This window comes from Oncorhynchus masou, chromosome 10, assembly GCF_036934945.1.
Source record: "Oncorhynchus masou masou isolate Uvic2021 chromosome 10, UVic_Omas_1.1, whole genome shotgun sequence".
NCBI classification, from domain to species: domain Eukaryota; kingdom Metazoa; phylum Chordata; class Actinopteri; order Salmoniformes; family Salmonidae; genus Oncorhynchus; species Oncorhynchus masou.
Genome location: NC_088221.1, coordinates 28,361,226 through 28,382,983, shown reverse-complemented (window position 1 = coordinate 28,382,983; position 21,758 = coordinate 28,361,226). Strand labels below are relative to the sequence as shown.

General features: G+C 41.6%; 1 pseudogene; it reads left to right on the top strand.

The window, feature by feature from the left end:
- LOC135546837 (tryptophan--tRNA ligase, mitochondrial-like) overlaps positions 1-21,310 on the top strand; it is a 44,972-nt pseudogene extending 23,662 nt beyond the window's left edge.
- The last annotated feature ends 448 nt before the right edge of the window (positions 21,311-21,758 follow it).

Genomic DNA, 21,758 nt, shown 5'->3' with positions numbered 1-21,758 from the left:
ATGGCAACACCCACCCGTAGCACGCGCTCCAGCAGGTGTATCACACTGATCATCCCTAAAGCCAACACCTCATTTGGCCACCTTTCGTTCCAGTTCTCTGCTGCCTGTGACTGGAACGAATTGCAAAAAATCGCTGAAGTTGGAGACTTTTATCCCCCTCACCAACTTCAAACATCTGCAATCTGAGCAGCTAACCGATCGCTGCAGCTGTACATAGTCTATCGGTAAATAGCCCACCCAATTTTACCTACCTCTTCCCCATACTGTTTATATTTATTTACTTTTCTGCTCTTTTGCACACCAATATCTCTACCTGTACATGACCATCTGATCATTTATCACTCCAGTGTTAATCTGCAAAATTGTAATTATTCGCCTACCTCCTCATGCTTTTTGCACACAATGTATATAGACTCTTTTTCTACTGTGTTATTGACGTGTTAATTGTTTACTCCATGTGTAACTCTGTGTTGTTGTCTGTTCACACTGCTATGCTTTATCTTGGCCAGGTCGCAGTTGCAAATGAGAACTTGTTCTCAACTAGCCTACCTGGTTAAATAAAGGTGAAATAAAAATATAAAAAAATAATAAAAATGACTGATTACGAGGAAAACAACATTGCTACTGTGTATACAACTTGAATGAAATATAACATTTTTGTCAACTCCGTGAAAACCAACTTCGTTAGATTTTTGTTTAATGTCAACTCAACCAATGCTTAACGATCTGATAGAATGGTTTTTTTTATTGGGGATTTTCAAATCATTAATCGTTTTCAGTGGCTTGTCAACTCAGTCAATTATAGCTTATTAAGACCTTAATAGTCTGATAAAATATTTTAATCACTGTTCTGTAACATAGGCTTAAACTACTGAAATATTTGCTGTGCAAGACCTAATGGATAATGTTTGCTTTATAAAATGTATTTAATAGTGCTAACGGCATCAGTCATTCATTAATTGCTAATGAAATTGATCTCCTGACGAAGCTATCCCTTTTTCTCTCTTTCTGTGCCCCGAAATTGTGGGATATAGGTAAAGTAACCACGATTAACAGATAAACCAAAAATTATCGACACCGACTACAACGATCAGGCACTTTGCTGATATCATCCATTATGATAAGTAGCCTATACTAGAGAATTGTGAAGTTTGAAATGGAATTAATTTGCTAATATGGGTGATTGTTAATGAGACAAATGATGGATACAACCATCAAACTAGTAGTAGTTAAAAAGGTCTAAGGGTCCGGGGGTTGGGTTTCTACTTGGCTAAAAAAATGGAATTGTTTTTAGAATAGCTAAATGATCCTCGGTATGACTATTGATTTTGAACATTTGGACCCCTGTAAATACAGTGCATTCAGAAAGTATTCAGACCCCTTGTCTTTTTCCACATTTTGTTAGGTTACAGCCTTATTCTAAAATGTATTAAATTGTTTGTTTTTTCTCATCAATCTACAAACAATACCCCTTAATGACAGAGCAAAAACAGGTTTTTGGAAATATTTGCTAATTTATTACAAATAAAAAACAGATCACATTTACATAAGTATTCAGACCCTTACTCAGTACTTTGTTGAAGCACCTTTGGCTTACAGCCTCAAGTCTTCTTGGGTATGACGCTACAAGCTTGGCACACCTGTATTTGGGGAGTTTATCCTATTTCTCTCCGCGGATCCTCTCAAGCTCTGTCAGGTTGGATGGGGAGCATTGCTGCACAGCTATTTTCAGGTCTCTCCAGAGATGTTCAATCGGGTCAAGTCTGGGCTCTGGCTGGGCCTCTCAAGGCCATTGAGGCTTGTCGAGAAGCCACTTCTGCTGTGTCTCGGCAGTGTGCTTAGGGTTGCTGTCCTGTTGGAAGGTGAACCTTCGCCTCAGTCTGAGGTCCTGAGCACTCTTTTCATCAAGGATCTCCCTGTACTTTGCTCCGTTCATCTTTGCCTTGATCCTGACTAGTCTCCCAGTCCCTGCTGCTGAAAACCATCCCCACAGCATGATGCTGCCACCACCATGCGTCATCGTAGGGATGGTGTCAGGTTTCCTCCAGAAGTGACGCTTGGCATTCAGGCCAAAGAGTTCAATCTTGGTTTCATCAGACCAGAGAATCTTGTTTCTCATGGTCTGAGAGTCCTTAAGGTGCCTTTTTAGCAAACTCCAAGCAGGCTGTCATGTGCCTTTTACTGAGGAGTGACTTCCGTCAGGCCACTCTACCATAAAAGCATGATTGATGGAGTGCTGCACAGATGGTTGTCCTTCTGGAAGGTTATCCATCCTAACAGAGGAACTCTGGAGCTCTGTCAGAGTGACCATCGGGTTCTTGGTCACCTCCCTGACCAAGGCCCTTCTCCCCCGATTGGTTAGTTTGGCCGGGCAACCAGCTCCAGGAAGAGTCTTGGTGGTTCCAAACATCTTTCATTTAAGAATGATGGAGGCCACTGTGTTCTTGGGGTCCTTCAATGCTGCAGAAATCTTTTGGTACCCTTCCCCAGATCTGTGCCTCAACACAATCCTGTCTCGGAGCTCTATGGACCTTATATAGACAGGTGTGTGCCTTTCCAAATCATGTCTAATCAGTTGAATTTAGCACAGGTGGACCAATCAAGTTGTAGAAAGATCTCAAGGATGATCAATGGAAACAGGATGCACCAGAGCTCAATTTCGAGTCTCATAGCAAAAGGTCTGAATACTTTTGTAAATAAGGTATTTCTGTTTGTTTTTAAAAATAGAAATTTTGATTTATTTTTTTTTCTTTGTCATTATGGGGTATTGTGTGTAGATTGGTGAGGAAAATGTTTTATTTAATCAATTTTAGAATTAGGCTGTAACAAAATGTGGAAAAAGTCAAGGGGTCTGAATACTTTCCGATTGCACTGTATAGCACACTATTTTACATACAGTAGGTTTTTAAAGGACCAAGGAGTTTGGTCTGCTTCGTGTTTTCAATTACGGGGATGCGGCCTCCACAGAAGTCAGAGCATTCATACTTCTTGTGCTTTGGGGCGCTGACATACGCATCCAAATAATTGGTTTTCACCGCACTACTCGTAGTGATTCAGGGTTAATCTCTATAGCCATCCAGCTAATTATGAGCAACTGGCTAAATGAAAAGACCTTACTTCCTGTGAGATGTTGGGGAGTCCGTTTCCCGGTGCTCTGCCATGATAGCATGAAGTAAAAAGGCTGCACCGTTTTCCCACCCGAATCTCCATCGCGAATCTCCTCAGGAAAATTTGCCTACTATTTATTTCTATTTCACACTGTTGAGGAAAGAATAAGAGTATAATGCTTGTTCTGATGTCAACCCCAATGCATATTCATGTCATGGTCATCAGTCATCTGCATTAGAGTTAAACATGAATGATATCTCTATGCTAACTATGCTATTAGCTTATACAAACGGGAGTTAGCATTTAGCAGTCACTTCTTCTCATCCTGAAATGGGACAACTTCTAAATGTTATGCAGAGAAAACAGCCAAATATTCAAATCGTGTTTTGGTAACCACATTTGTGGGCCTGTTACAATGCATCAATCATAACGAATTTGATGAACAGATTTGTTGAATGTGGGCCAACCCAGCGTCCTTCAATCCACCATGGTCCTTATTCCATCGACCTCTTTACTGCATCTTCCCCATTACCTCCCCAATCTCTTTCTAGGAGATCAAGCTCATGTTCGTGTCTTTGAAATCTCTACACAACGTATCATAAAAATGAATTTTATTTGTGAATTTGTTCTGACAGCCTTTCATCAAAGTTATCCATGTTTTTTTTCAAGGAATTGAGTTTGCGGGACACCAGCCAACAACTTCCGGTGAAATTGGAGGGTGCAATTCAAATAAATAATCGTAATATTAAACATTCATGATCATATATCTTATATCATTTAAAAGCTTCAATTCTTGTTCAATCTAAATGCGATGTCCGATTTACAATAAGCTTTATTGCAAAAGCATACCATGTGATTGTCTGAGGATGGCACCCCACATCAACATATTTTTTTTTAAATAAATCACTTAGATAAAATCCTTCTTTATATTCCAAAAAGTCTGTTTACTTGGCACCATCAATTTCAGTAATCCACTCATTCAACATGCAGACAAAGGAGTCCAAAAAGTTACTGCTAAACTTCGTCCAAACAAGTCAAACAACGTTTCTATTTAATTCTCAGATACTCTAAAATGTAATTAAACTATATATTGAATAGGGAAAGTAGTATGTTCAATAGGAAAGCAAAATTAGTAAACGCGCACCCTCACGCGCCGGAAGACTGATATTTTGCCAGTGCTCTCCTAACCAAAACTCTAAATTCTTGCTTGTTTTAAAAAAACAAGCCTTAAACCTTGCATAAAGACTGTTGACATCTAGTGGAAGCCATAGGAATTGCAATCTGGGAGACGAATTTACTTAGGAACAATAGGTTTCAATTATAAGAGCCTGGGACCTCAAGACATAATTATGGTTGGTTTTTCTTCGGATATTCGCCTGCCATTTCAATTCTGTTATAGTCTCAGACATTATTTTAACAGTTTTAGAAACTTCAAGGTGTTTTCTATCCAATGCTACCAATTATATGCATATTCTGGCTTCTGTGCCTGAGTAACAGGCAGTTTACTTTGGGCACGTCAGTCAGGTGGAAATTCAGGAAACTAGACCCTATCCCAGAGAGAATTTATACAGGATGTGTCTCCCCCACCTACCATCAACCAATCATGTCATTCCAAGGCCAGAATCAGTATACTTTATCGATGCCAAGTCTCAATGGAGTAGGTCAATGCTAGACTCCAAGCCTGCCAGAACCCAGCAGAACCAGAAACACAATATTTACCCACAGATCAGAATGCGAAAAGTGATCTCTTTTATAGTCGAAAGGGCATAGGGATGTAACATTTAAACAACTATTTTCATATTGGCTTTCTGTTAAAATTCCAAGTGAATTCACAATGCTGCTGCCAGCAATGGTTTGGGTCTCACGATGTGTCCCTTTTCAGATGGTTAAGCATTGCACCTGTACTGCCATTACTGTACCCCAATTCGACCTCGCAATGTTTGCATTTCCTTCTCATTTAACTTCTCAAAAGTATTGCCATACAGAATGTTGGTGCTGTTGCTTGCATTTTTCCAAAGTTACTGACGATGACTTGGTGATTGAGAGTTGACTCCAAAATAATTGATTCCTCAACTCCTTGCATGTCCACTGCCATTTCTGAGTGTCAACAGAGATCTGTATATGATGATGAGATGCTCATGTCTCCGCCCTAACAATTGGAGTCGTCCTAAAGGAGAGAAGGCAGGTGACAAGCTTAGGTCCGAAACAAGTCCAAAGAAATGCATTGAGCTTATTTTGGTGAGAGTGAAACCTCTCGCTTCACCCCTTCCTCTCTGGTGTCAGGATTAAATTCAAATCAAATGAAAGTTTATTTGTCACGTGCGCCGAATAAAACAGGACCTTATAGTGAAATGCTTACTGACAGACTCTAACCAATAGTACAAAAAAGGTATTAGGTGAACAATAGGTAAGTAAAGAAATAAAAACAACAGTAAAAAGACAGTGAAAAACATTAGGGAGAATATATACAGTAATGAGGCTACATACAGACACCGGTTAGTCAGGCTGATTGGGGTAGTATGTACATGTAGATATGGTTAAAGTGACTATGCATATATGATGAACAGAGAGTAGCAGTAGCATAAAGAGGGGTTGGCAGGTGGTGGGTGGTGGGACACAATACAGATACCCCGGTTAGCCAATGTGCGGGAGCACTGGTTGGTCTGGCCAATTGAGGTAGTATGTATATATGTACATTCCGCTAATAATCGCCTCCTAAGAGTCAGTATTTTTGAAACAGAGGAGACTGATATAGTTGCCGTACTTCCGAGAACACAAGCACTCGCATCTTTCATAGTGAGCTAGCAAGGGACAGAGAGAGAGCGGAGGGGCACAGTAAGGGCAGGTTCGGCCACCAGGCAGACGGAGTCAAAACCGTGCACTAGGCCTATGTATCGGCAATCAAAAGCTCTATCTTACAATGGAATGTTGTATATTGCAATTTATTGGCTTGCAATGTCTCGCAATTTCTGTAAAGCAGGGCCTGTCAGCAATGAATAGGCTAGGATATTCTACAAGCAACAGACTGAAGTCTGAACACGCTCGCATCATTAGCGATGAGCAAGGGCAGGTGGGCAAGCTTGAGGGAGAGAGAAGAGGACAGAAAGAATGTCTTGGTAATCTGTATCACAACGTCTTGTTTTGTAGGCCTCGCAAAGTAGCCTAAAGTTTGCCTTTTTCTCTTGGTTTAATTTAAATTACACAACTTTCCCCTGGCCTTTATAGCCTACCGTCTAGGTAGGCTATAACACGGAGAATAACATTTCCTGATAACTGCACTGTGATTTAACATTTTGAAAAAAAAAACAATTGAAATCAGTTAGGGATTTTTCTTAAGGTTAAGGATCCCAATTTTAAAAAGAGCCTATTCCTCAACTCCCACCAAGGCTTTAAAATAAGGTCTTCATGTAATTGTTTCTGATAGCTGTGGTTTATGATGCTCTTGAGTACAGACTCTCACTCACACACACCCCACACACTTGACTATATACCTAAACCTACATTTTTTTTTCAACTTATTGATTTATTTTCCACTGCCCTGCTTTCATTGGCCATTTGTTGCTCTGGCCTCATTGGCTGGCTGGAGAGTGTTCTATATTTTTATTGGACATCTGGGGGTTACGTTCTCCCATTGACTGTTACAGAGGTGCTAGGTATGGATTTTATGAAGCATCTCCATAACAGCAATACAACCATGACCACTGCCTCCCAATCTGCCAGTTGGCAGCATACAGTACCAACACCTCTGCAGGTGACTTCACTTTTTCTTTCTCTCCTTAATTTCTTATTTTCTTTCTCTTGATGTTGTCTTGAAATCTGTTACTTTTATTACTCTTGTTCAAATCATGTCAAACTTTATTTGTCACATGCACCGAATTAAACAAGTGTAGACCTTACTGTGAAATGCTTACTTACAAGCCCTTAACCAACAGTGCTGTTCAAGAAGAGTTAAGAAAATATTTACCAAATTTTCTAAAGTAAAAAATAAATTAAAATAAAAAGTAACACAATAACATAACAATAACGAGGCAATATATAGGGGGTACCGATACCAGTGTGTGGGGCTACAGGTTAGCTGAGGTAATTTGTACATGTAGGTAGGAGTTAAGTGACTATGCATAGATAATAAACAACAAGTAGCATGTTGGAAGGGGGGTCAATGTAATTGTCCAGTGGCCATTTGCTTAATTGTTCAGCAGTCTTATGGCTTTGGGGTAGAAGCTGTTAAGGAGCCTTTTGGACCTAGACTTGGCACTCCGGTAACGCTTGCTGTGCGGTAGCAGAGAAAACAGTCTATGACTTGGGTGACTGGAGCCTCTGACAATTTTATGGGCTTTCCTCTGACACCGCCTATTATATAGATCCTGGATTGTAGGAAGCTTGGCCCCGGTGATGTACTGGGCCGTACACACTACCCTCTGCAGCGCCTTACGGTCAGATGCTGAGCAGTTGCCATACCAGGCGGTGATGCAACTAGTCAGAATGCTCTCGATGGTGCAGCTGTATAACTTTTAAGGATCTGGGGACCCATGCCAAATCTTTTCAGTCTCATGAGGGGGAAAAGGTTTTGTTTTGCCTTCTTCACCACTGTCTTGGTGTGTTTGGACTAGAGGTCGACCGATTAATCGGAATGGCCGATTAATTAGGGCCGATTTCAAGTTTTCATAACAATCGGAAATCGGTATTTTTGGGAGCCGATTTGCCTTTTTTTTCCACCTTTTTTTAATCTTTATTTAACTATACAAGTCAGTTAAGAACAAATTCTTATTTTCAATGACGGCCTTGTTCAGGGGCAGAACGACAGATTTGCACCTTGTCAGCTCGGGGGATCCAATCTTGCAACCTTACAGTTAACTAGTCCAACGCAATAACGACCTGCCTCTCTCTCTGCCTGTTACGCAAATGCAGTAAGCCAAGGTAAGTTGCTAGCTAGCATTAAACTTATCTTGTAAAAAACAATCAATCATAATCACTAGTTAAGCAGACATGGTTGATGATATTACGAAATATTATCTAGCGTGTCCTGCGTTGCATATAATCTGACTAAGCATACAAGTATCTGACTGAGCGGTGGTAGGCAGAAGCAGGCGCGTAAACATTCATTCAAACAGCACTCTCATGCGTTTTGCCAGCAGCTCTTCGTTGTGCATCAAGCTGTTTGACTTCAAGCCTATCAACTCCCGAGATGAGGCTGGTGTAACCAAAGTGAAATGGCTAGCTAGTTAGCGAGCGCTACTCGCTCTGAGCCTTGGGGTGGTTGTTTCCCTTGCTCTGCATGGGTAATGCTGCTTCGATGTGGTGGCTGTTGTCGTTGTGTTGCTGGTTCGAGCCCAGGGAGGAGCAAGGAGAGGGACGGAAGCTATACTGTTACACTGGCAATACTAAAGTGACTATAAGAACATCCAATAGTCAACGGTTAATTAAATACAAATGGTATAGAGGGAAATAGTCCTATAATTCCTATAATAACTACAACCTAAAACTTCTTACCTGGGAATATTGAAGACTCATGTTAAAAGGAACCACCAGCTTTCATATGTTCTCATGTTCTGAGCAAGGAACTGAAACATTAGCTTTCTTACATGGCACATATTTTACATGGAACATATTGCACTTTTACTTTCTTCTTAAAATAAGTGTGCATTCAGTATTGTTGTAATTGTCATTATTACAAATACATTTAAAAAAAAGTTTTTATATATATATATATATATTTTTTTTTAATCGGACGATTAATCGGTACCGGCTCTTTTGGTCCTCCAATAATCGGTATCGGTATCGGCGTTGAAAAATCATAATCGGTCGACCTTTAGTTTGGTTCATGATAGTACTTTGATGATGTGGACACCAAGGAACTCTCAACCCGCTCCACTACAGCCCCGTTAATGTTAATGGGGGCCTGTTCGGCCTGCCTTTTCCTGTGGTCCACGATCAGCTCCTTTTGTCTTGCTCACATTGAGGGAAAGGTTGTTGTCCTGGTACCACTCTGCCAGTTCTCTGACCTCCTCGCTATAGGCAGTCTCATCGTTGTTGGTGATCAGGCCTACCACTGCTGTGTTGTCAGCAAACTTAATGATGGTGTTGGAGTCGTGCTTGGCCACGCAGTCGTGGGTGAACAGGGAGTACCCTTACCACCTGTGGGCGGCCCATCAGGAAGTTTCTTCTCCCTCTCAAGTTCCATCTCTTTTCAAACTCTTCTCTCTCCACCGCTTCTTAACAAGAGCCTCTAGGAGGTATGTGTTCTCTGGGATCCAGCCCATGTCTGTGCCCCACCTAGGGAATTACCTTGGGGCTCTGGAGAGCTGGGTGACCCTGCAGAGCCAGTACCCCTTAGTGCTCTACAGCATAGTGGACCTGCACTCCATCACCCAGTCCCAGGATCACGCCCTTCTGCGGGTCAACATACTGGTCATGGTTGCCAGCCTGCTGGCCTGTGGCATCGACCCAGAGACATCTATCCTCTTCCAGCAGTCACAGGTTAGTCAGACACACATGCAAGCAGGTACACACTCATGCATACACACACACACACACACACACAATCGCAGCTCTATTAAAAGAGTTTGAGCCTATTTTCTAATGTGGTGTTGCAAACAGTTGGAAAAGCTGAGAGTGAGTTTGTGACTTGGTGGTCTGACCAGGCTGCTTTGGATCTGTTTCCCAGCATGTCATCAAGAAAGTCAGCTGAAGTGGTGGCCATATTGGAATGTTTATTTTATCATGGCAAGCTCTGAATGGTTACCTAATGCAGGCAATTTAAAACGCTTATTTTATCACTCCAATCCTTATCTTCACTGTGTGCTCTGCAAATTCACAGGGATTATGAAAACACATACCACCATTTACTTCAGCGGAAGCCACATGAAGGGATGAAGGGGATAAGATTTTTTTTGGGTAAACTCCTGAGTTAGGAAAGGAAGTGTAATCCGAATAGACATTTTCTTCTCAATGGACAATTCAAATGTGTGTTTGTATGTGTGTGTGTGTCAGACTATCTCAGCAAGTGACGTATGTGTTTTGTTAGTGTGGTCCATCTGTGATATTTCTCTCACACACGCACCAAGGCCTATTTTTATTCCCATTTAGCTTCATGCCACATATCTTGGCAGCGAAGGGGATCTCCTATTGAACAAACAAACCAGAGTCTGTTCCACATGTACAAATACCATTACCGCCCAAAGAAAACACTTGACTTCATTGAAAAAATGGTGACCAGTTGAAATCAATAGTGTCTTAAGTGAAGGGCCTTCAGCTTGAAAAGATTGTGCGAGTGTGTGTGCGTGGGCATATGTGTGTCCGAGAGAAAGACCATAGTAAAGTTACACCAATGGAAGCTCCTCAGATGAGGAAGGGGAAAAACATCCTACTCAGTGAACTTCATAAAAGATTTTAAAAAATAGTGAAACGTCTGTTATCCTTTTTAGATAAAACTATACTAAATATATTCACGTCACCAAATAATGAATTAAAACAATGTTTTGCAATGAAGGTCTACAGTAGCCTCAACAGCACCCTGGACAGAGTGCTACCCTACAGGACAGCTATTTTCCGTCCTCTGGGTGCATTGACTTCAATACAAAACCTAGGAGGCTCACGGTTCTCACCCACTTCCATAGACTTACACCGTAATTATGACAACTTCCAGAGGACACCCTCCGACCCATCAGATCTCTTGCAGCATGAACTGACATGTTGTTCATCCAATCAAAGGATCAGAGCATGAATATAGTACTGAACACATCAGCTACAGCTAGCTAGCACTGCAGTGCATAACATTTGGTGAGTAGTTGACTCAGAGAGAGAAAGACAATAGTTGAAGAGTTTTGAACAAATGTATTTCTTAATAAATGGCTCACTAGTCACTTTAAACAACGTCACCTTTAATGCCACTTTAATAATGTTACATATCTTACATTAATCATATCACATGTATATACTGTATTGAGACCCAATCACTGGACACTTTAATAAATGGATCACTAGTCACTTTAAACAATGCCACTTTAAACATGTTTGCATATCTTACATTACTCATATCACATATATATACTGTATTTTATACCATCTACTGCACCTTGCCTATGCCGCTCTGCCATCGCTCATCCATATACTTATATGTACATATTCTCATTCACCCCTTTAAATTTGTGTGTATTAGGTAGTTGTTGGGGAATTGTTAGATTACTTGTTAGATATTACTGCACTTTTGGAACTAGAAGCACAAGCATTTCGCTACACTCGTATAAACATCTGCTAACCAAGTGTATGTGACCAAAATGTTTTTATTTAATTTGGTAAGCTGCCTAAATGACTACCGCCCCATAGCACTCACATCGGTAGCCATGAAGTGCTTTGAAAGACTGGTGACGGCTCACAACACCATCATCCCGGAAACCCTAGACCAACTCCAATCCACATACCGCCCTAACAGATTCACAGATAACGCAATCTCAATCGCACTCCACACTGTCCTTTCCCACCTGGATAAAAGGAACACCTATGTGAGAATGCTGTTCATTGACTACAGCTCAGCGTTCAACACCATAGCGCCCACAAAGCTCATCACTAAGCTAAGGACCCTGGGACTAAACACCTCCCTCTGCAACTGGATCCTTGACTTCCTGACGGGCCGCCCCAGATGCTAAGGGTAGGCAACAACACAACTGCCATGCTGATCCTCAACACAGTGGCCCCTCAGGGGTGTGTGCTTAGTCCACTCCTGTACTACCTGTTCACCCACGACTGTGTGACCATCATTAAGTTTGACGACACAACGGTGGTAGACCTGATCACTGACAACGATGAGACAGCCTATAGGGAGGAAGTCAGAGACCTGGCAGTGTAGTGCCAGGACAACAACCTTCTCCCTCAAAGTGAGCAAGACAAACGAACACACCCCCATTCACGTGACGGGTGAAGGGAGTAAAGAGTTCCTTGGTGTCCACATCACCAAACTATCATGGTCCAAACACACCAATAAAGTCGTGAAGAGGGCACAACCACGCTTTTTCCCCTCAAGAGACTGAAAAGATTTGGCATGGGTCCCCAGATCCTCAAAATATTCTACAGCTGCACCATTGAGAGCATCCTGACCAGTTGCATCACCGTCTGGTATGGCAACTGCTTGGCATCCGACTGTAAGGTGCTACAGAGTAGTGGGTCCAGCCCAGTACAACACTGGGGCTAAGATTCCTGCCATCCAGGACCTATATACAAGGAGGTGTCAGAGGAAGGCCTAAAGAATTGTCAGAGACTCCAGTCACCCAAGTCATAGACTGTTCTCTCAGCTACCGCACGGCAAGTGGTATCGGAGCGCCAAGTTTAGGTCCAAAAGGCTCCTTAATTAACAGCTTCTACCCCAAAGCCATAAGACTGCTGAACAATTAAGAAAAAGGCCAGCCAGAAGATTTCCCCCCACCCCCCATTTTTACACTACTGCTACTCGCTGTTTATTATCTATGCATAGTCACTTTACCCCTACCTACATGTACAAATGACCTTGTTTAACCTGTACCCCCACACATTTTCTCAGTACCGGTACCCCCTGTACATAGCCTTAATATTGTAACTTTGTTATTTTTGTAAATATTTTCTTAACTCTATTTCTTGAACTGCATTGTTGGTTAAGGACTTGTTAGTAAGCATTTCACGGTGAGTTCTACACCTGTTGTATTTGGCGCATGTGACACTTACAATTTGATTTGATTGAGTAGAAATATATGTGTGAGTGAGCAAATGATGGAGTGGGTGTTTGTATGTGTGTTGGAGTGACAGTGTGTGTGAGTGTGTAAGACCATCTGAGTATGCATCACAACAGTGCAAAGATTGAAATAAAAGGTCAGTAAAGATGCAAGGTTAACGCAGATAGTCTGTGTAGCTATTTTGGTAGTTATTTAACAGTCATATTGCTTGGGGATAGAAGCTGTTTAAGAGACTGTTGGTGTCAGACTTGATGACCGGTACATCTTGCCGTGCGGCACCGGTACCTCTTGCCTGCATCTAGCTGATCTGGGGAGTAATCATTAGTCTAAAATGTGTTTATTATGGACAAATTCAGGTGGATACATCCAGAATTGGTAGAATGAATACACTCCTGATCACCAGTCACACACAGTTCACTTTCATAGCAGCCACGTACAGCATCATCACTTTGCTCATTGTATAATTTCTTATCGCATCTGCGCGCTCTCCTCCTCTCTCTTTCCCTTAGCTGTTGTGTTGTGCAGTGAAGTCCACAAACAATCTGTGATAAGGCACAAAAACCTCTCCAAGCCAAACATTCAAACCATAAATGCTAACCTCTACGGAGTCTCCATCGTTGTAAACATATTAGATAATGTCATAATCAACAAACTCAATATCAAATGAAATTGTATTTGTCACATGCGCCGAATACAACAGGTGTAGACTTACAAGCCCTTAACTTCTTGAAACTCCCCATCCCGGATCCGGGTTTGTGACTAAAGCCTCAGGCTCATTAGCATAATGCAACGTTAACGATTTCTGAAAATCGCAAATAAAATGAAAATAATGCGTCTGCTCTCAAGCTTAGCCTTTTCTTAACAACACTGTCATCTCAGATTTTCAAAATATGCTTTTGAACCATAGAAATTGACTAATTTGTGTAAGAGTATGCAAAGCTAGCATAGCATTTTGAGTAGCATTTAACAGTGTAACATTTTCAAAAAACCAGATAACCAAATAAATAAAATAATTTACCTTTGAAGAGCTTCTGATGTTTTCAATGAGGAGACTCTCAGTTACATACCAAATGCGCAGTTTTTCCTGAAAGCGTCTGTGTGTAGGAGAAATCGTTCTGTTTTCTACATTGCGTCTGGCTACCGAAACGAACCGAAAATTCAGTCACCTACAACGTAAAACTTTTTCCGGATTAACTACATAATATCGACCGAAACATGGCAAACGTTGTTTGGAATCAATCCTCAAGGTGTTTTTTCACATATCTCTTCATTGATATGCAGTTCGTGGAAGCTTGCTTTCCTCTCTGTATCGCATGGAAAAATACTGGCAGGTGACTTTGCGCACCAATTTCGGCGCAGGACACCGGGCGGACACCTGGTAAATGTGGTCTCTTATGGTCAATCTTCCAATGATCTGCCTACAAATACGTCACAATGCTGCAGACACCTTGGGGAAACGACAGAAAGGGCAGGCTCATTCCTCTCGCATTCACAGCCATATAAGGAGACAATGGAAAACAGAGCCTCAAAAATCCTTGTCATTTCCTGGATGCCATCTCATCTTGGTTTTGCCTGAAGCTCACGTTCTAGGGCACGCACAGAGAATATCTTGGTATTTCTGGACACGTCAGAGTGTTTTCTTTCGAATGGTATCAATTATATGCATAGTCGAGCATCTTTTTGTGACAAAATATCTTGTTTAAAACGGGAACGTTTTTCATCCAAAAATGAAATAGCGCCCCCATAGATGTAAGAGGTTAACCAACAATGCAGTTTTAAGAAAAAAAAAGATATTTATAGAAATATTTACTAAAATAAACTGAAGTAAAACTAACGCTTTAGTAAACCCACGTGCACAATCAGGCATAACAGTGTACAGTAAGCAGTTTGCAATTACACCGGTGGCAATACATTTATAAAACCAAAAGCTTACCTTGACTTGGAAGAGATGCAGTGTTGGATGGCCTTAGCCAGCTAGCTAACAGAAATAGCATTCCTCTCTGTTTGAGTCAGGTTGTTGAGTAGGCTAAATTAACTGCATTAGCTAAGTAAGTGAAAGGTAAAAAATCTATATTAAAAAAAATATATATATATACATATATATATACACATATGTATACATATGTATATATACATATATATACACGTATATATGCATATATATATGTATATACATATGTATATATATATATATGTTTTTTAGATATATATTTTTTAGATATATATATATATCTATATATATATATATATATATATATATATAGCTAGCTCTCCCCCTCTGCTGCTTCTCCATATAATTAACATTACACATCGCGCATAAGCTGTTATTGACAAATGGACACACACCCCCAACCCTCGTCTTACCAGACGTAGATGTTCTGTCCTGCCGATGCACCGAAAACCCAGCCAACTGTATATTATCTGTTTCGTCATTTAGCCACGACTCTGTGAAACATAAGATATTACAGTTTTTAATGTCCAGTTAGTAGTATAGTCTCGAATAGAGCTCCTCCAGTTTTATTCTCCAGTGATTGCACGTTACCTAATAGAACGTATGGTAGAGGCAGTTTAACCACTCGCAGACTATTTCTCACAAGACACCCTGATCTACACCCCCTGTATTTCCTCATTTTCTTCATGTGAATTACAGGGATTTGGGCCTTGCCTGGGAGCAATATCATATCCTTTGCGTCAGATTCATTATATCATTTTTTTGGGGCCAGTTCGAGGTGAGTAATCGCTGTTCTGATATCCAGAAGCTATTTTAGGTCAATAGAGATGGTAGCATCAATATTATGCACAAAATAAGTGCAAAAAAAAACACACAAAATGGCACAACTAGTTGGGAGCCTGTAAAACAGCAGCCATCCCCTCCGGCGCCATTCTTCCATCTGACTCTACACTCTATACACATGCACACCCATTCACATACAAGCTGCTACTACTCTGTTTATCTTATATCCTGTTGCCTAGTCCCCTTACCCCGATCAATATCTACCTCCATCACTCCAGTATCCCTGCACATGTAAATATGGTAGTGGAACTGGCTTTTTAAATATTTTCTGAAATCAGTATGCTACTTTCTTTGTGTGCAAGGCCCTATTGAATGTGTCACTGGCCGTGTCTGAAATCTGTTTTGCCTACTACTTACTTAAACTGCATATGGTCTACTAATTGTACTACATACTATGTACTACATACTATGGGGCGGCAGTGTAGCCTAGTGGTTAGAGCGTTGGACTAGTAACCAAAAGGTTGCAAGTTCAACTCCCCGAGCTGACAAGGTACAAATCTGTCGTTCTGAACAGGCAGTTAACCCACTGTTCCTGGGCCGTCATTGAAAATAAGAATTTGTTCTTAACTGACTTGCTTGGTTAAATAAAATTTAGCACGTACTGTTTAGAAAAAGAATGCAGTATGCCACACCCGAAACGTCTTACTTTTGGTGCATTCAAGACAACTAGGAATTCGTCAACAAAATTAGCTCAGACTGTGTAAAATCTGGATGTCTGTGATCTTCAGGTCGAAGAAGTGCCTGGGTTTTTGACTATTGGGATGACTGTTCAAAACTAATTTTCCCAGTCGGAGCAGGTTTTTTTCCAAGGTCCATCAGTGTCGGCTTCACATATGAACCGGAAAGGATGGTCTGTAGCCCAACCCAGTGGCCTTTCATGTTATTGTTGTGGGCTAAGTAGCTAGCATTTGGAATGACGTATTTGGAGTGAACTTGAGTGTACCGTAGGCCTACACATGTATCAATGGCAGTCACCTGGAGCTTGAGAGGAGTGGGAAAAGCAGTAGAGGGACGCAGTGGGGAGGCAAGGGGCTTGTAATGAGGACAACTGGCTACTACTCTGAACTGTGTGCTGAGGTTTCTGGTGCCCAGAGCTGGGTAGGTGCCATACATTGTGAAGGATGCTAGTGGCTACATGACTCAAGCTGGTTCCCAGAGTAGCTATTCCTATACAAGATCGTCACCAGACTCCATCTTCATCACCCATCTCCCTGACCACCTTCCTCTGATCAAGCCATGAGCTGTCCCTCTCCATCTTTGGAGGATGTATGCACTCAAAGACTTGGCCTCTATTGGTTGACCTAACTATAGCTGGGCTACTCATGATATTGCTTGTTTGTTTTTTGCTTTTGATGCGCTTTGAGATTGTTATGAAAAGCATTATAGAAATTCAATTTATTATTATACCAAAGCAACAGCAGTGTGCAGGGTTTCTTTTCACTTTGAACTTATCTAATTGTTACCATGCACCTGCAACAAGATAGCTCAGATGTGCGATTGCATTTTTTTATGTTGAAAGTAAAACACACCAACAGTAAATGTACCGGTATCAAATAAATAAAAAACATTACAAATAAGAAACACTTTCAATGAGAACAGAAATCCACTTTGGGTTTAAAAAAAACTAACTTCACCAAAAACAGTAAAAAATGAATACATTAACAGCTATGAGTAAAATGCATACAAAATACATAAAACTACTTCTTAGTCATGGCCTCTAAAATGGCCATAAGGAGTGCCTCACGGGCGGTCACCTCCTTCTCCCACCTCCCCATCTGGACCCTTTGGGGAGAAAGAGGAGCCCACATTTATTTTTGCTTAAGCCTAAGGTTCTCCCACTTATTTTTCTCCCATGCAGGTGACAGCTTCCCCTCCAGCTCACACTCCTTTATCTAGATCCTGAAAAGACATGAGATTAAGTACATTAACCAAAACATGAGTAAAGTAAAGTTGTTTGAACTTTATGTAGCTAGATGGCCACATACTTTATAAAATTGTAGTGCCAAGGTGAAATAGTAATGAGTGCAGCTTACCATTACTTTTACCTTAACAAGGGTGTATACTCCAAACATTTGCAAAACGTTTTGCAACAAAAACTAGCGTTTCTATTGGAAAGGGTCAGCAAACGAAAGAGGGAACCTGCCTGAATCTGTCCAATAGAAACACTCGTTTTCGTTGCAAAACAGAAAATTTTGCAACAGTTTGTGGTAATGATTCCACCTATATGTGCAATGAAACTAACCAGCTAGCTAACTAGCAGAACGACAGATTTGTACCTTGTCAGCTCGGGGATTCGAACTTGCAACCTTTCAGGTTACTAGTCCAACGCTCTAACCACTAGGCTACCCTTCCGCCCCATGATCGAATGATCGAACAGTTATAACTTCTAGTCCTAGCTAACTACTAAAGCACATAGCTAGTTAAAGGCACAGCAGGCAGCTACAAATCAGCTACAAAACCAGTCAGTCCTGCCAATATGCTGTAATAGAAATAAGGCCATGCACATAACAACTAGTCTTCCCTAGTATTAAAACGCCACCGACCGCCACTGAGTTGCTCCATTTCTTACTGGAATAACAGCAGCAGATCCACAAAGCTCTGAGGTTTATAGGAATATTTTGGCTTTCTCCTAAATAAATAAATAAAAATAGTCCTATAATCACATAATCCATAACATTACTAGTAGTGTGTTTGTTTCAGATGCTACGAAGAAAGATCACATTCAATATGGAGTTGATGTTCATTCTAAAATGTATTTTATTTCACCTAGATCTATATCAGTGTCTCCTTCCTCACTCTGCTGACATCAACATCTGTCCTATTTCACGTTCACAGTCTGTCTGTAACAAATACCCCCCTCTCTAGCTACAAGTATTCAGTGTAAAATGTTTGTTTATGTCCGTGCTGTCTTGAGTTTACGTCACACTCTTTAGAATCCGTTTTAAGCAGAGCGGGATGGCAGTCACTTCGCCAGCACCGATAAACTCTAAGTCTCTGAAGCAGAAAGATTTTGCACCTTTTTTTTTCAAGTTGGCAAGGCCCAAAGGTTTTAGAGAGACCCATGTTGAGAGAGAGAAAGAAGTATGGGATGGCTGTAGTATGATGCAGAGAGGGAGTCGTTAAATCCAGCCCTGCTAATGTCCAGGAGATTGGAGTTATTTAATGGCTCTAATGCCTTGTCACTGATGTAGTATAATGGAGTATGGCTATTGGCTATGCATCTGGGCAACATAGCACCTGGTTGTTAGGGCACAGGGAAGATCCAGTATAGTTCCTATCTCTGCCACATGGTGGGGCTGAAGAGTCCCACCATGTGAGGATCTGGAAGGTTTTTACTTATGTTTATTTGAGGTGGTGGAGAAGATACTTGATGTTCAATTTTACATGTGGGCTTAGTTTAAAACCAATAATAATATTTAGGCTTGGACCATGTTGAGTGACTGGTTGTGGCGTCTTCCTCCCTTCCACAGGTCTCTGAACACTGAACTGTCCTGGATCCTGGGCTGCCTCGCCAGTATTCCCCCGACTCAGACACCTGCCTCAGTGAAAGGTACATAACAGCTTGGGAATACTGTAGGATTTGAAATGCAGTGATACAACCACTGAATGACTTTACATGGGGACTAATCCTGACTTTTGTGTAAATTATGCATTAATTTCAATGGCTGCACATTTGAGTTGATGATCAGTTAAATTGTTAGTCAAGTTACAAATGGTTGAAAGTTCAATGGTATCCTTCCATTTTCCTCTATTTCCTTTCTCATGTTCAGCATCCTGACTATTGTTAGTCCTGATTGTTTCTCATAGCAGCACCTCACCTGCCAGATCTGTTTAAATGTTCTCATAATGACAGTGATTTCCTTGGCCACATGCTGTTTTACTAGGAGGCCAGAGGGATGGAAAGGACAGCCAGCAGTGTTCTGGTTCTACACTGAAAACACCTTTTGTTTACTCAACAGCTGACTTCACGTCAAACGTGGTGGAAAATGTCTTGTGATTCAGCCATGTTGTGTTTGTATGAGCGAGTGCTCTTCACTCGTAGAGAACAGGCCGCCTTAAAGAGAAGCTAACCTGTTTTCTTTTTCTTCTTTTTGTCTTTCATTTTCTACTTTTCTCTCCTTGCAATGTTTCTTTTTCTTTCTTCTTGCTACACCCCTCTCCCCTATTTCTCTTGCTCTTTCTCCAGATGAAAAGTAAACAGAAGAATGAGGGGAGTGTGGGGCTGTAGTCTTTCCCCGTCCTGCAGGCTGCGGATATTCTCCTTTACAAGTGAGCTCAGTCTCTATTAAGTGTGGGTGTGCAGCAGCAAATAAATTAAATGAATATTTCAAAAAATAAATTCTGTTGTATGTTGTTACGGGTCTACTCACATCCCAGTAGGATAAGATCAGGTCCAACATCTGGACTTGGCTCAGGACCTAGCCCGCATCTTCAAGAACACATATGGAGACTTATTCCCTGAGCCACGTGTTCTGCTCAGTAAGTTACTGTGTACCATACAGGGGTTACATCTATGGATGCAGGCAGTGTAGTACATTTTCTCTTACTCAGACACTCACTCATACGTAAACATACTCAAAATCCAACTCTCTTTTTCTCATTTTCTCCCTCTCATACACTACACATAGATATACCCGTATGGATACATACATCCAGATGCACATGCACAAAGACACATGGCCAGCATGTCCTACTGATGGATACTTAACCCCACTCTGGTACACTCCGTTTTATACTCCTTCATTATCGCCATCATGAAAGCACAAGATGTAACCAGCCATGCGTGCAATGAAGCTTTGATTAAAGGACCGTTCCCTTCCTCATATATCTGAGAAATAAAGTGATAATAGATTTGGGGAGGCGGGAGGGGGTATGTCCTCAAGACGACTTCAGAGATGTGTGTGTGCGCCCGTGTGTTGAGATGGATAGATGAAAGTGTTTGTGTATTACAGGGGCGGGTTAGGGACAGTGGTTGGCTCAGGCTGATTGATGCTGTCTTTTTGTGCTGTCTTTGGCTGTTTACCGGTGGACGTTTTGTGGGAAAGAGACCAGAGCAACAGCTTCTGGCAGAACTGCCAGTCATCCCCCACCATTTTGAATCCCAATCAAAGATGTCCTCTTAAATCACCCTGAAACAAAGAGCTCATCAGGAAAGAGACCTTCCCCCATTCATCCTCCAGTGCCACCCCCCATGCACCCCTGACTTCTCTGCTGACAGCATACTGCCAGGACCTGGTTCTTCTTATCGGGATATGATTAACTGATGTAATGATATCCCATGCATACATTCACCTTAATAACAATAATAGCCATATCGCTGCCAAACACAACCCAGCCTTAACAAGGCCTATTCTCTTTTCATCCCAATCAAGCTCCACACGGAAGGTCAAATCCCTCCGCGACCCCTGCAAGATGTCCAAGTCAGACCCCCAGAAGATGGCCACCGTCAACCTCCTTGACTCGCCCGACGACATCGTCCTCAAAATCCGCTGTACCGTCAGACTTCACCTTCGTGGTGACCTTTGACCCTGCGGCACGCCTGGGTGTGTCCAACCTGGTGCTGATGCACGCAGCAGGTTGCACGGTGGAGGAGGCGGTGGGGCTAGACACGGGGAAGTACAAACAGGGTCAGGGAACTGGCTGCACCCATCCTCAAGGAGGTCAGCCACAGAGTAGACTTTTACTGAAGGAGGGGGGGACTTGTTAAACTGTTTAAAAAAGTAGAGACTTGCACTCTGTGTATGGGGAATGGAAGATTCTACTGGTGCTTGACTACGTTTGCTTGAGTTACGTATATTGTCGTCATTTATTCATCTCTATGCCTTGCTTTCAAATTAATGGCAATATATTTTTTACTTAAACAATAAATATATGCATAGGATATGCTATGGGTTTTCTGTGGAAAGTCCAATGAGAACTCTCAAGCTCTAATACAATAAACAGACACACACGCACGTCATCAGACACAGTCTGTGGGTAGTGAGTAATGAGTAGGCCAATGCCCTGTCAATAGTAGGCATTCTGCCTGTTCAGTTCTGGGCTCTTGTCTGCAGATGGAACATAAAGAAGAGCTCAGCCTCACTGTGATACTTGGATAGACTAACCTGGGATCCTGACTGCTTAGGATAATATTTTCACCCTCTTTGCTCCCACCA